Here is a 16,520-nt window from a genome sequence, read left to right on the forward strand (position 1 = left end):
GACTCTTTCTCTTCCTCCCTCCTCTGTACTCACTCACTCTCTTTCCTTCCCGTCTCGCTCTCGTTTCTGGAGCTTATTTAACAAAAGCCAACACACATAATCTCCCTCTCTGCTTTCTTTCTTTCTTTCTACAATCTTTTTCTTACGGGCTATTTCCTCTTGATATTTATCCATGTCATTTACACAAACACATACTAACATATGCATGTGCACATAATTCAAACATGTAAACAGACACACTCACCCTCCCGCTCACTGTTCTCCTCTCCTGCTCGTCGTCTTTCTGCTCCTCTCTGAGACTCTTTCTCTCTCTCTCTCTCTCTCTCTCTCTCTCTCTCTCTCTCTCTCAGCCTTGCAGCTGCTACGTGGTCACGTGACCTCTTTTCTATCCACTTCCACCTCCCCTCCTCCTTCCCCTCTCCATCCACCCCCCTCTTCCTTCTTCCCCTCCCTCTCCATCTATCACCCTCTCCATCCCACCTCCTCCTCCTCCTCCTCCTCCCCTCTTCTCCCGTCTCTGTCACTCTTTTTATCTTCCCATTTTCTCTCCTTAGCTGTCCCTTCGCTCTCTCTCTCAAACTGTGCTCTCTGTCATTTTCTTTTCTCTCTTCATTCTTCATCCCTCCTCCTTTTGGCTCGCACTCCCGGGAGAGTGGAGGGTAGTGGGGGGTAGAAAGAGGAGGAGGAGGAGGGTTTATGGTGATGCCGGGGAGGGAGGGAGGGAGGGAGGGTTGTGTGGTTTGAGCTGTGTGTGTGTGTGTGTGTGTGTGTGTGTGTGTGTGTGTGTGTGTGTGTGTTAGCCCTCCATCCATCACTCTGTCTCTCTGCTCGTCAGCTCTGTCTGCTTTGGGGACAGCGGTGAGGTGGGGGAGGGGAGGGTTTCTGACACTGACCTTTCACCCCTCACCTCCGACCTCTCACTGCCCTGAACAGCAGGGGGTTGCAGGGTGAAACACACAACAACCCCTAAATACAAATTAAGACATTTAACTCCCTTTAGGAATCTTTTTTTTTTTTTTAAGTGATGACTGAGTGAATGACCATGCTCGCAGCCCCATGAGGCTGCAACGCTCACTGCACACCAGAAAAAATGTTGGATGGATGAAAAATGGAGAGACAACTTTGCTAGTCATATCATTACTGGGGCAAAATAATGTAAGGGTTGGGCTGACAATGGTGCCAGTGGAAAGGTCATGTTGTTCCTCTGTATGCTGGCCATTATAGGACATGTCAGCCTTAGCTTGTCAGACTTACTGCTTGTGTCTGCATGCTAACATGATTGTTACAAACAAGCTGCTGATATCACTCGAGATGTTAACATCGCCATGAAAATGATGAACACTTAGTCTCAAACAACAGCTAAGGGTGCGTTTCTACTGGATTAAAGGTCCAGTGTGTAGAATTTAGCGACATCTAGTGGTGAAGTTGCAAAGTGAAACTGAATACTGCTCGCCTCACTCTTTAATTACAAGCATGAAGGAGAAATGACAGGAGATGTGAAACTTGCAATGGGCCAACTCGAGCCACAGTTCAGTTTGTCCTTTCTGGGCTACTCGGTGGTGCAACATGGCTTGGAAGAGGACCCACCGTTGGATAAAAGTCATTTCTCCTTTTCAGGTGATTAAACAATAATTAAAATGTATATTATATTCTATTTTTGCCAGCAGATGCCGTTAAATGTTATACATTGGATCTTTAAGCACACTTTAGAGGAGATATGACTGCACATACAGTAAGTTAGTGAACATACATGAAGTGGATGGATTTGAAACTTAAAAACACCCGCTCAAATTGAAAATGTTTCATTGTGCTTATGTAGAGGTTGAATGACTCTTCTTCATAAACAATTGGAGGCAAGAGGTAAAACAAGAGAAGTCTGGAGAAAAATATCAGATCCTAAAATTTAGTCCCAGGAAAGATTTTAAGATCCGTCCGGTCTGTCAAACAAACACACACATCCACACAGGGTCAGAGTTACAGCTAGTTACAGCTGTAGACTGTGTACAGCTGGTACATTGACTGTTTGGGGCGAACACGTAAAATAAAACAAGGTGAATATTTAGTGTTACACTTTAAAGCACCAGCTTTACAGTTAGCTCTCCACTGTTAGCGTTAACTGTGCGTTGAGCTGATGGTAAACAACATATCTGTATCTGATGTGTACTGCACATGTGCACCTCTCAACTGAGATGAGATGGAAGAAAGATAGCTCACTCATTCGCTACATCCATCATCAGCTCCCGAATAAAATTTATTTTATTAATTTGGCAGCCAGAGATTTTCCTACATGCTTGAAAGGAGAGGGTGAGACGTGGGAGTATTCATTTGGTTGCAATCTGCAACTTCACTGCTAGGGGACACTAAATCCTACACACTGGACCGTTAATCTCAAAGTACAACTGATTACTTTAAGGGTATCCCATCAAACGTACTGTGTTAAACCAGTGAGAAATTTGACTTGCTGGTGGCACAAAATGAAAAGCAAGAGGATAACCAAAGTTATTACAGTTCATCCTCTGCGAACCATTAACGTCTGTGCTACATTTATTTCAATTCAGCCATTTTTTTTAATATATATTTTTAATCAAATTTCTGACCAACTGAAAGTCAAAACTAAAACAAACAAACTAATAATAAAACTACATCGACGCTGCCAAAAAATTAAAATTACACCCAGGTGTGATTTCATTCACTCACACACAAACAAACACACCTTCATACAAAATCACACTGTGATCATTATGGTGTAAGTGATATAGGACATGTTGAGGCCTGTGTCTTTGACACCTTTTTTTTTTCTGTCCCTCGCTCACTCGCTCTCTCTCTCTTTACTTTCGCTCTGTCTCACTAACACACACACACAAACACACAAAAACACCCACTACACAGGGGGGAGTGTGAGGACAGCAGGAGGGGGACCTGCTCTGCCCCGTCAGCTCATTAAAAAAGCACAATGTCTGTGTGTGTGTGTCTGTGTGTGTGCGTCTGTGTGTGTGTGTGTGTGTCTGTGTGTGTGTGTGTGTGTCTGTGAGCAAGCAGGGATGGGTCATTAAGATGGAAGAAGAGGTTGTAACACACTACCTACTCATTAACCCTCATCACATTGGCATGTCTGAGTGTGTGTGTTCTTGTGATGGCTACTATGTTAACACACTGACTATGCTCGTTGGTGTTTATGAACAGTTACCTCACATTACACCAATAATGAATGCACCCCACCGCACACACACACACACGCACGGACATACACACACACACTCTCTCTAAGCACAAAATATGGTCGATTTAAATTTTAAGACATTATTATTTGGGCTCCTACAGCTGATAATAATCGCAACAACAGCTACTGGTGCTGTTACAATAGCTGGCAGACTTTTCAAATTCCTCCTGACAAGCACACACACACACACACACACACATGCAGAACGAGAGAGAGAGAAAGAAAGGGAGGGAGAGGAAAAGTAGCCAAATGTTTTACAGCCTCTTAAACTTGTCTGTAATAGCAGTCAGAGTGGCGTCAACACAGCAGTCTCCAGGGTTACTCCAGGGGCTGCTAAATGGCTTTACTAGCTCCAGTCACTCTGCAGCTCGCACAGAAACGCTTAACACTTCCTTACAATCCATAAACAACCAACACACTCTCAGCACTACAGCGCCTCGCACACTCGCGAACACAAAAATGGGCACGCAAATGAACATAAACGTCAGGAAAAATGACATAAGACAGAATAATGACATCAACACACACACATATGTGTGTGTGTGTGTGTAAGCTGGCTGTGTAAATACATGCAAAGACAAGGCTCGTGCACAATTAGCTGACTCAGGACTGAAGCGCTGTGCGTCACAAAACGTATGCATACGACCCCTAGAGACTAAACAACCAGCATGCATTTATGGTTCTGGGATAAATGGAGCAGAAAAACCACATACTGTAATAACCAACACCTCCAGCAAAACAAACAAACAAACAAACAAACAAACAGGAAGTAACGTGCTGCAGCACACAGCAGGATACGAAAAAATGGGGAAAGTATCGGGAAGTGCAGCAGTCATTACTCTGTTTCATATTAAACAGTGTGTCCGCCAGAGCAGAGCCGTGTTTACTGTGCAATCATAACACAGTCGAGATGTTAGTGAAAGGTCTATAAATTATCACTGCCACAGCTTAGAGCAGAAATGTGGGCTGTCAGCAAAGACGGGACATTAGAAAAGCTCTTCTTCTTCTCCTCCTCTCTGGCCTCCTTCTCCTGGCTGCAGGACATTTTCCTCTTTCAGTGACCTCCTCTCCATTTCTCTAATCAGTGTACTTGTCAGCATCTTGTCACTGTGTGTCAGATACAGAAAGAAGATATAAATAGCAGCCGTTTTGGGACCTCTTTACACTTTTCTCGTATCTGTCCACGTAATCGTTTCTTTGCTTTATCATCTTCTCCTCCTCCTCATCAGCCTCCTACGGCTCACTCGACAGCCTCTCCCATCACGTCGGCTACAGTTGTGTTTTTCCCCTCTGTGTCATCGATCTCTTCTGCAGCGTGTGGCTCAGTCTCGCCTCTCTGATACAGAGATGATGCAAAAAGATAAAACAATCTGAGGCAAACCAATTTTTACTCTGTCTCTGTTTGTCTCGGCGCCTGGCTGCGTCTGACTCTTGCCCACAGGATTTTGTGTGTGTGCGTGTGTGTGTTCAGCGTTGGTGGTAGGAGTGTGTACAGAGGGGTCGTGGCAGACAGTTGACAGCCACAGTAGTTTCCTCCTCTTCTGGCCCGAGGCTGGCTCTGCTCACCAGGTGCCGACACCACGGTGGCTAGACCTCAACCATCTGAACAAACATGAGGAGGAGGAGGGTGGACACACGCAGACGCTCTCTTGTCGTACAAAGGTGTACAAAGACAAACTAGCAGATGCACACAGACCGGCCTGTCGGGCTAGAGAGTTTAATTGAGGTGTGTTCAGCGAAAGAAGATATGAAAAACAACTACTTCTGTAGTAAACAATGATGTTAGGGTTTAGGCGAGGCTGGGTCAGCAAATGAGGTTTACAGATTTTATTGATTATTTCCTCATTCATTTTGGCTGTATAGATTAAGATGGAGGAAAGAGAAAAGCAGCCTTGGCAGGCGATGTATTCCTGTCATCGCCTCTGTCCTATGTCCTGACTTTTGGCTGCCTGTTCAACATCTGATCATTCTTGTGACTAAAACGTGAGCCTGTTGCAATATCACAAAAAAACTAATAAACAACTACCAGTCTTGCATTATAACACCTGACAGGACAGAACTATGCAAGTAATGTGAAAAGGGTGCAACTAATAATTGCTTTGGTAATTATTGTAATGGACTGAAACGGCCCTTGTGGTGACTTTGTTATCTGTTGGTGAAGATTGTGCAACATGAACCGACACTAAATAAAAATGCTGTTTCCAATGTCAAAGAAGTTTTATTATGTCACTACTGAACATAAAAAAATAGAGAAAAATGTTCATCAGAATTTAAATTTAAATCTTTTGAACGTGAGGGCACAAACTCCACCTGAGCCACCAGGGCGCCCCTGTTTATTTATTCATGAGTATTTTCTCTTATCCACCTTGCGTACTGTAAGCTGCTGTAACAAGTGAATTTCCCCAGCGTGGGATCAATAAAGTCTATCTTTATCTTATCTTATCTTGAATATGATGCATTCACAATTACCTTTAGTTTAATAAATCTTCATTTATATCCACAGAAGGAGAAGAAACTATGATTAAAAAACGAATCAGGTAATTAGATACCGGACAGCATCCCACAAAAACAAACTGCAGCAACACATTTAGTGTAATATAAACAGAGTTTATATAATTTAAAAGGTATACATAATAATAATAAGGTGAATCTGAAGCCATGAGGTGTATGAGCTTACAGTATCTATATGAGAAGGAGGAGGTAATTAAAGAGATTGGAGGTTTACTCAGTAACCCCTGCTGAGCAGCTGGTCTACGGGCAGGTCAGGAGCAGCACATGGCGCATGGACCGTGTGTGTGCGTGTGTGTGTGTGTGTGTTGAACTCCACCTGCGGGCTGTGTACACACACGCACACACAGACACACACACACACACACACACACACAAAAGCGACGTGATCCGCTTGACTGCTGCTAATGCGCCCGGCGGCATCTATCTCAGCCAAACAATACAGTCACTGTTAAAGGTCCCGGATTAAAGAGCGACTCTTCAAACTCCCATGGGTACTACTGTGTGTGTGTGTGTGTGTGTGTGTGTGTCTGTGTGTGTGTGTGTGTGTCAAAAACCAACACAAGAAGAAGATGATTGGTGACACACACCTCTACACGCACACACACCTACACGCACGCACACACTGCGGTGTTTCAAGTCTGTCATCCGGTCCGTTAAGTTTACCTCGTGCAAACAGGAGCGGTGTTTGATCACCGACAAGTTTGACAAGAAAGTCAAGGAACCACCAAACACTCAGGAGCCTCACCTCCTGCGCCTGCGTCAAGACAGCAACGATGAACTGCGAGAAACTGGAAGCCTAACTTCAAAATAAGAGCACGCAATCTCCTCTAAATGATGAAATATAAAATAAATACCAAAAGCGGATAAGGTAATTGAATTTGTTTGATCTTAAATTATCCTTTCAACGTCACATTTCCTCATGTTAAAAGTCATTTAAGACGCGACGCTCGTAACGTTTTATTTTGAAAGTCGTAACAAGAAGCTGGTTTCTTTCCCCCTGCTTGTCTTCACACTGTCTGTCAAGCTGAACCAGTTTGACTGATTACATATTGTCGACTGATTCAATCACACAATGCACACTTTGAGAGTTAAACTCTACTGCAGTGCATCTAAAAAAAAAAAAAAAGCTTCGAGTTTAAATAAAATTTCTGTCCTGAAGTACACACACACACACACACACACAAAGATATAAAAGGACGAAAAAGTGAGGACTCAACCACGCACATATATATCAAAGCGAAACTGCTGCCATAACACAGAAAAATAAAATCCCATAGAGAGAGTCACTGCTGACACAACAGACAAAGCAAAGCCTGAAATAATAAGCCATAAGGTCATTAGAATAAAGTCAACACAGACGCACTTATTCAGCGAGCATTTCACCAATTCAAACTTTAAAAGCAGCAGATAAAACATACATTACACATCTTTTCTTTTTTTTATCTGCAACCAAAGCAAAACGACGTTTTGTACTAAAACAACAGACAACTTACCGCCTCAAAGCACAGACAATCCTCGGTTTATGCGCATCCTTAGTAGATAAACTACAGTGGCTCTGTGTGCAGCGATATACTGTGTGATCTCCCCGATACCACCACAACACACACCGATGTGGGAAGGAGAAGGACAACACATTAACTGTCCTCAGGGAGAGACAGGGAGTAAGAGAGAGGGAGAGAGAGAGAGAGGGAGGCGGGGTATAAGGGTGGAGGAGGAGGGAGTTGGAGGAGGAGGGAGCACCTGCTCTACTGATACTCCCTGGAGAGATGGAGGGATGGAGAGAAGGAAGATGTGGCCCCAGACTGCTGATACCTCACAGCCTGGACATGTTTACTGTCCACTGGAGACAATCAGATCTGTTCAAGTCAGCTCCTCCTGCTGATCCACTGTACACACAGTACAGAGGAGTACTACCAGGCTCATAGAACGGATAATACTTTAAGTATTACTCTACTACTACTGCAGCTACTGCTTACATAACTCATATATCATCACCTCATGAAGCTGTTATGGTGAACCTGTTTCTGGCGACCTTCTTTTAACTCTGTTTTTGGTCTTCGTCTACTCCTGGAGAAACAAAATCTGTGTCTTTAGCTGCTAAATGTTGCGATCTGTCTGCTGTTTTAGTGCAAAGAAGTTGGATTTCGTTTCCACCAGAAACAACACAGGTGAGAGCCGTGAGGCCAAAACAATGAGCTGAAATATGCTAAAATGCTCATGGGGCTGAGGGGAACTGCAGAGTTAATTCATAAATAAAATACTTTTTTTTTCAGCTGTTAATCTCTTATATATATTTTTTTTTTTACTATTTCTTTGTGTTACATCTTTGTCTACATCTCAATACACACGTAGCTAGACATGCAAACATAATAGTACACTTTATATCCTCAACACAACAAACATGGAAGATATACAGTACATGTACACGTGTACCTTGCACCCGTACAAGAAACTAAACAATCAAATCTAAATGAAACAGAAGCGTACAAAAACAATTACAATTTATAACAATCCATCATAAAATTAGCAGTCCTTAAACGATCTTACATTATAATACACATGCTGTGTGTTATAAAAAGCAAAAATCAGATTTTTCTTACTGAATTCCACCTGATATTTATTTAAACACACCGTATGAAGTATGAAGTTATAAACATTCATTAACATTCATCTGTCATCATACCATATAAGCTCTCTCAGCCTGCTTCATTTAGTCTAATATTTCAACATGTCTCCTGGGCCTCTCTGTCTGTCTGTCTCTCTCTCTCTTTCTCTCTCTCTCTCTCTTTCTCTCTCTCTCATTCTTGATCGTTCATCCCTTCATCCCCCCCATCCCTCCATCCTCGTCTCCGAAGCAGCTGCTCCACTTTGCAGCTATTTAACAGCTGTTTTGCATCGATTTGCGCTTCCTGGTGCAGATTTCTACCTTGTCCATCCTCCTTCTCCCTCTACCACCATCACCACCTTTCTTATCCCCTCTTCCTCTTGCATTTCTAAAATGCCAGACACCAAACAACCTTGATGTTTTCCTCAATGAATAGACTGTCTCCTTCAAGTCTTTTTCCTGAGATCCATTCAGTGATGAAAGACACACATACACAAGCATGCGTAAATGCAAGCTGGCACACACAAATACACACACACACACACACACACACACGCACACACACACATTTTGTACACACATGCACATGCAGGCAGATTAGCGGCCCCCTACTTCCCTTAGTTTTCTCTCTATGGAAACAACAAGTACTGAAGGAAGCATCGAAAAAGAAAAGAAAAAAGTGAGGCTCCCCTATAATCCCCAAATCCCCCTCTCTCTTGTACTCAAACCTACACAAGAGAAAAGAGGGGGAGTGAGCAAGTATTATGTGTGTGTGTTTGTGTGTGCATGCGTGTGTGTGTGTGTGTGTCTGCAGAGACTAGTGTAGCCTGACATGATTTATGGTTTGGCTGTGCACTGCAGGCAGACACTCTCAGTTTTCTCTGAGGTGGGTGTCTCACCTCCATCCTTTGTGACCTATACAGGTTGTATAGTGTGTGTTTGTGTTTGTGTGTGTGCGTGTGTGTGTACCATAGAGAGAGAGAGAGAGAGAGAGAGAGAGAGAGAGAGAGAGAGAGGAAGATAAACCGTAAAATGTACACATGAGCTTGTGTGTGTACAACTGCAGGTGCATGAAAAAGAAGATAAACCTGATCGAACATGTGCTGCTCTGTGTGCGTGCGTGTGTGTGAGTGTGTGTTTGCAGTGTTGGGGTCAAAGCGCACAGCGGTGTGTATTCTCCGGGTGGGTTATACTTGGCGGTGGACTGCAGGATCCCCCATTAAGCAGCGTGTAAAAGAGGCCAAGCACAGAGGCCATTATGAACTCCGGCAGTAATAGCTCCAGGAATCTTATTGCCTCTGGAGACCTGGTCATTAGCCTATTCCTCTCTCATAAAGCCCTCTATCCATCACACACGCAAGCATACACACATTTATATGCAGACACAGCCACACACAAACACACACACACATAAACACATGCACACAGAGCGCCTCCTGCTTTCTTGTTCTATGTCTATTCATCTCTAGTGAAGAAGAAGAAGGGTGTAATGCTACAAGAAGCATCCACAGATGTCTTTAAAAAACAGACGCACTTGCTCTCACATGAGCACACGAGCACACAGATGCTCATTTACAAAAGCAGCCAGGCATAATATCAGCTATGAACCCAAACTGCTGATTATTTAAATGTATTCCTCCTTCCCCATCCGGTGAAAGTGAGACGCTGAAGCAGCCTGTTAGCTCTGGTCAGGTAGGAGATTACAAACAGAAACGTTGTCGCCGGACGAGCATTATGATGGCAACTAAAACCACCTTTTGAACATGCACACACACAGATGTACATGTGTATGCACACACACTCTGTAGCCAGATTTATTGGCAATTCATATAGTGAAGACAAACTGCAGACAGCAGGGAGGTGAGAACACTCTTTATCCTCAGGAACACACACTGAATCAGTAGTGTATCACCAAACAGTACAGTACATGTATTTACTTTCACCTCTGCACACACATAAACTCACACCCTTAAAGTACACGGACTATAGCCAGGGCAACTGTGGTTTTAATATAAATGTGCACACACACACACACACACACACACACACACTAACACACACATACACGTATATAGAGTACATTGTGTACCAGCATGCACAAAGCAAAAGGGAGTCCAGAGAGAAGAGATACCTGGGGATGGAGACACATTGGCAAAGGTAATGCTGGAGTCAGTCACTCTGTCCTCAGGCAAAACACACACACACATGCACACACACGCACACACACACAGTGCTGTAAAGATAAGCACTAATCCGGTTTATTACCTCCTCCCTCTCTATGCTCTCCCTCTCTTTTTCATTTTATCTCTCTCTCTCATTTTCTCCCTCTCTCCCCTCTTCCTTATTTTTTTCTGTCTCTCCTCCTCATGCCTTTTTCAGCAGCGTGCACACACACACAAACACACACACACACCACACATATATATATATATAATATATATATATTATATAATATATATATATATATATATATATATATTTTGTGCACACACAAAAACACACGCTCACACATTGTCAGTTCACTCCTGTGATGTTTGTTGGCCTGGGGCTGAGACGAGGAAACAGGGTGGGGAGTGTTGATGTGTGCTGCTCTTTTCCAGCTCCAGCTCTGTTCACGTCCTGCAGAGAGAATTACCTTCCCTTTGTCTGTGTGAAGGGGCTGCTGCCTATACCATCTGTGCAGCGGATACAGTGGCAGGCGAGTGTGTGTGTGTGCGTGTGCGTGCGTGTGTGCGCGCGCGTGTGTGTGTGTGTGTGTGTTTCTATACCGCTATAATCTTCCAAAATAAAGACATTTCATAGGATCTGATGTCGTTAAGGGGACAGAGATACATTTGAGGTTACAGGTGAGGTAAATTTGACCGCTCAGGAAGTAAATGGTGTCAATTTAAGGTTGTTCTATTTATAGTAATGCAAATAATATGTTCTGGTGCTTTTAATCATACAGAGTTTGTTCAGATCAGAAATTGTAAAGCCAGTGTTTAAAAGTTCTCTATGTAACATTCAGGAAACCTTTGTTAATAATGAGCATCCTGTTGCTCGTCCTCATACACTGAACACTGCATGCTGGAAAATAAATTACGTATTTAGTTATTAACATTACTATATTTAATTTTCTTACATTTTTTTGGAGCATTGGCTCCATGATACTTACTACCCTGCCGTTTGCATGTCAGCCCATCAGCCAACACCAACACCATAAAGCAACTATCGCCAGACCCACGATGGGCAGCCAAGCCTAACGACAGTATAAAGAATGGACAGAGCATGAGCGATGTCACCCACAGGTTTCCGAAGCGCTGTTTTGAAGCTGAAACTATGCAACACTGGCAGCCACCATGTTGGATGTACCGCTTCTTTTGCCTCCTGCTAATATAAATATCGGCAAAGATGTGGATCATCGGCAGATCTAAAGCGGACCGAATAGTGCCTGGGTGCTCTAATAAGCCATCTGTAATAGCTAGCCTCAAGTGGATGTTTGAGGAGGCCAACTTCCGCATTGGCTTCACTTCCCAGACACAGAGGTTGCCATGTGGCCAACCGGCCAACCCCAGTTTAGATTCAGTCCGTTACAGTTAGCTAGTTACTTGCATCCCTCTTGGCTAGAAAGCAATTGTTAGTTACACAATTACATCATTTAATGTTAGTATCATAGATCATGGTAACCCATAAAGAAAATATATAGTAAAATAGTGTTTTGCTAGCGATTGTAAGTCAGCAAGTCAAGGTTAATCAGCCAGCTACAATGCAGAAACCCAAACACAAGTCAGCCAATTCACCAGCCAGATCAGTCATCAGTCTGGATGAATTTGGTGATGTTATCCATCCAAGACAAGATTTTGCTATGTTAACTAGTCAGCATTTCATTCATATAAGCAAGTAAGTGAACACTGTTGTGTAGTAATGTCAACCTTGACTTTATTTTATCTAGTGTTGCACACTGTTGACACTGCAGGGAAGTTGCTGTACCAGTCTACAGGCTCATTTTTCAGCCTGTTCACCCATTGGCAATAAGTAGTGATTCAAATATAAATATTGATACGTAAATGCCTCTGAATCAATTTTTGTGAACACTTCAAAGACTTCTTCAATCTCAATCTCGTGAGATTGAGCGATTACATGGTTTGAGTCCTCTTCATCAGACCTGCAATCTATTTTGGATTGCGCACCGAGTCTGATGAAGCGTGTATGCAGCATTTCCTTCTCATCCACTCCCTGGAAATGTTTGAACAAATACTAAAAACAATTTTTATAACCTTTATATATTCAAAGAAGTGAGAGCCAAGTTTTTGTTTTGTTTGCTTTGATCACAGGTTCAATAAAAACTCTAATCTGTCCTGATGAGCACTGAGCCTCGCATTAGTCTGTCCCTCAGTACTTTACACTTTAAAAACTCCAGCTCCACTGAAAGTCCACTGAAGATGTAAATTATAAATCATTTAAATACTAAAACAGTAAACTGTACAGTGAAGAGTAAATTGTGTATTTCTTGGATCTATTTTCAAGTGCAGATTAAGAAACATTTCATGCTTTAATGAGTGTGCACAGCAACAGGATGTGGGAACTCAAAATAAACTCACAATTAGAGCCCAGCCGATGAATCAGCATGCTGGTTTTATTGGGCGTGTTTGTGTCTCACAGATGTATCAATATTAGTTTATATGAAACCTTTTTTGATGGGTTGTAATGCAGAAAGCTCTGTGGCACATAGGAAATCAGTCTTCAATTATTTTATTGGTCGCCGTCTTTTCATGTAACACAGGAAAAACAGAATATTACCAGCTTTATCCTTTAAGTTGAGCTGTGTGTGAACATTTTTTAAACTGCTGTGTATGAGTGTGAGCTGAAGATGAAATTTCCTCATGGGGTCAAACTACAAAAGAGGTCACTAAATCCGGTATTGCATTAAAACTTGAGGGTAAACTCTTCAACATATTAAACGTCTGTCGTCTTCTTCATCCTTCCAGATGTCCTTTCCTCCCACTTCCTCATCCTCATCCTTCTCTTTTCCTCTCCTCCATTCATGTCCTATCGTGTTGTTTCTCCTCCTCCTTTTTCTCCTCTTTCCATCTCTCTCCCTCTCTCTCTCTCTCTCTCTCTCTCTCTCCAGATGGGTGGCAGAGAGTAGCAGCTTGCTGTGGTCAGGCCAATTATTTACATAATTATGATCTCCCACTTAACCACATGATCCCTTACCTGGGCGTGGGCAATTAAAGCTGGCATCATTATGCAGATTATGCAAATACAGTCAGAAGCAGAACAAAGTGGCAAGAGATCACACACGAGCAAACACGTGCCCTGTAACCGTGTGTGTTACCGTGTGCACTGTTGATGTGTACGTGTGTCACAGTGTACATATGTGTGCCACAGAAACTGGGAACATATTTGACAGCTTCCTGATTTGTTAATTGTATGTTTCTTTTTTTTTCTGTGTGCCACTTGCTGTCCACAAAACGTCTGAATGTCAGACGCCAGCCGGTCTGCAGATGTATCACCATGAGGTGTATGCTATGATATGTTTACGGCATCAGGGCTGAATTAATTAAAGGATCAGTTCACACAAGTCCTTGATGAAAGCAACGCCAATAAAAAGTGAATTCACTAGAAAAACTTCCATGAAAATTCACCTTATAATAAAGACACAAGTCTTTCCCTTACTTGATGTTACAATAGGTATTTTTGTAATTAAGATTACTAGACTATTGATATTGATGACCTAAATGTTGTGGTACTCCAAAGTGACGCTGATGTTATTTAAAGAGTTGAGCTCAAGAGGAAACCTCCTTGTCTGTGAAGTGAGGCCAATGTGGAAGTGCCAAAAACTGCAGTTCCTCAAACGTCCACTTGAGGCAGAACGAGTCAATCTCCATAAGCCCCCATGTTAAAATGTCCAACCTACAGCAGAAATAAACATGTTTACAGTCTAGTACAAAAAACAGTTTTGGTCTCTATAGCTGATTTTGACGTTCATGACAACTGTACTAAGGGTGAATTTCTATTTAACTCACCCTTTCAAATTATATTAAGGCTCAGATTGCACATAATAAACAGCGTGGCCGCTTTGATTGACAGGTGCGTGCCATTACAGGCGGTTTGTTTGAGAAACCAGTCTTCTTTCAGCTCACCTCAGGCCTGCAGATACACCACTTTGCCGACTTTTAGAGAGAGAGACTTTCAGGCAGGACTAAGAATGCCTGGAATGTTGGACAAACTCTGAGCTTCATACAGCTCTTAAGAAACCTCTGTGTGATGACACAGATAATATGTCCATTCTTTATACTGTCTGTGGTTGAGCTATTACTTTTTTTCAGTGCTTCATAGACAGAGCCCCAGCTAACACAATTCACCTCTGCTGTATTGGAGAACAATCCACCAGGACATCCATATGCTTTCACATGAACACACACACCAACAGCTAAAATGTCAGGAAAGTTTATCTCAAAGTCAAAGTCCAGTGGAGTGGAAAATATCAGCATACCTAGATCATGCGAGGAGGATAAGTGTAGATTTAGATGAACTGACCCTTTAACCCTTTAAAGTCTGATTATATTATGCTTGTGGTGTGTGTATACATGTGTGTGTGTAGTCACCGAGAACCTGCTAACATGGTGCGGCCAGGTGGCAGACTGAGCCATGCCCATAATCAACAGGCTCTTCAGTGAAGCGGCATCATTGATTGTGCATGTGTGTGTGTGTGTGTGTGTGTGTGTGTGGTCACGCAGGCGTGCGCACACGCGTGTGTGTGTGTCTGTGTGTGTGTGTGTGTGAGACAACCACATCCCTCCCAGCTGGAGGACCTCACAAAGAGAAAGCATGTGCAAACACACATCTGCATTGTGAAGCCCACATACCCTGTGCGACAGTAACAGCAATCTAACTGCTGTTAACCTGCTCTGTATAGAGAGACACACGTGCGCGCACACACACACACACACACACACACACACACATATGTACACAGTGACACATTCAATCAATTATGTTTTGACATGGTTCATGAACATGCAGATGGTGCAGGACCAGTGGGGGCAGTGGACTGAGTGTCTCTCTCTCTCTCCCTGTTTAACTCAACCCTGTAGATGTGTGTGTGTGTGTATGTCTGCATGTGTGTTTGTTTAGATATGTGTTCCTGTAAAAGATATTAATGCCTGCAAATTTTTGCTGCTGTATTTTCATTTGGCTAATCCTCCTGCCATCTGCTCGTTATCATATACAGAGCTGCTTATTACAGTTTTACTCTGCGTGTTAGTGTATGTGTGTGCTTTGAGCGTGTGTGTGTGTGTCTTATCTCTGTGTATGTGTTCTGCAAACTGTGTGTGTGCATGTGTGTGTGTGTGAGAGCTTCCAGGAGTTGTCGTTATCACCTCAGGTCAAAATCTGCTGGCATTTATCCCAATCTCCTCAGTTCAGTGAGCAGGCGGGAAGGCTGCATGCGTGTGTGTGTGTGTGTGTGTGTGTGTGTGTGTGTGTGCTTGCATGTGAGACCTCACATCAAAGCTTTCTGCTTGTTCTAAATGAATGTAAACATCACAGAGCAGGCACGTTTGCCTGTGTGAGCGTGTGTGTGTGTGTGTGTGTGTGTGTTTTAAGTGAATCCTCTGTTAATTAAGAGCTCATTAGTGACACCAGCTCTTTGACCAATTAGGGCGACTTGCTTACTTGCTCACTTGTTTGTTTTCTGGTTGAGACATTACCAAACACATTGTTTTATTCATTCCTTTTCTTTTACACTCCTTCTCCTGGTTTATTTTCACCGTCTCTGGAGGGTAAAAAACATAAAAAATAGATTATGGTTGTTTTGCACTTTGATTCTTTTGTTTTTTTTTCTTGGCAAGAGAAAGTCGCCCAGCTCCCACATGATGTGTGTGTGTGTATTTTTTTTATCTCCTCTGTGTTATCAAGCTGTTGTCATGGTCTTTTATTCATCTCATTAATAACAGCGCCCTTGAGGTGGAGCATCGTGACCCTGTTTTCATCGGCACACGTTACCGAGCACAAACATCCACACGGTTGTGCACAAAGATGCAAACGCACACACACAAACACACGCACAATTAACAGCACAAGAGAGCATGACAGCAGCTTCCTTTGAGGCAGCACCCATCTCAGCCTCCTGCATGAATACACAAAGACTCTCTCCATATACATACAGAACAGAAGTATGGCCAAACAAGCGTGCCAGGA

The 16,520-nt window shown here is 42.9% G+C and overlaps 1 protein-coding gene across 3 annotated transcripts in view; it reads right to left on the reverse strand.

Annotated features, from left to right (window-relative positions):
• Window positions 1-16,520, reverse strand: part of LOC104940462 (genetic suppressor element 1) — a 37,877-nt gene that overhangs the window by 16,433 nt on the left and 4,924 nt on the right. The window contains exon 1 of one of the 3 annotated variants that reach the window (XM_010757073.3): window positions 7,225-7,392. The exons of 1 other annotated variant lie outside the window; for it this stretch is intronic. The gene's annotated coding sequence lies outside the window, so the exon portion shown is untranslated. Of the gene's footprint in view, window positions 1-244; window positions 420-7,224; window positions 7,393-16,520 lie in introns of those variants that run through there. One more of the 3 variants, XM_019255601.2, reaches the window with a different exon arrangement.

This window comes from Larimichthys crocea, chromosome XXI (genome assembly GCF_000972845.2).
Source record: "Larimichthys crocea isolate SSNF chromosome XXI, L_crocea_2.0, whole genome shotgun sequence".
NCBI classification, from domain to species: Eukaryota; Metazoa; Chordata; class Actinopteri; family Sciaenidae; genus Larimichthys; species Larimichthys crocea.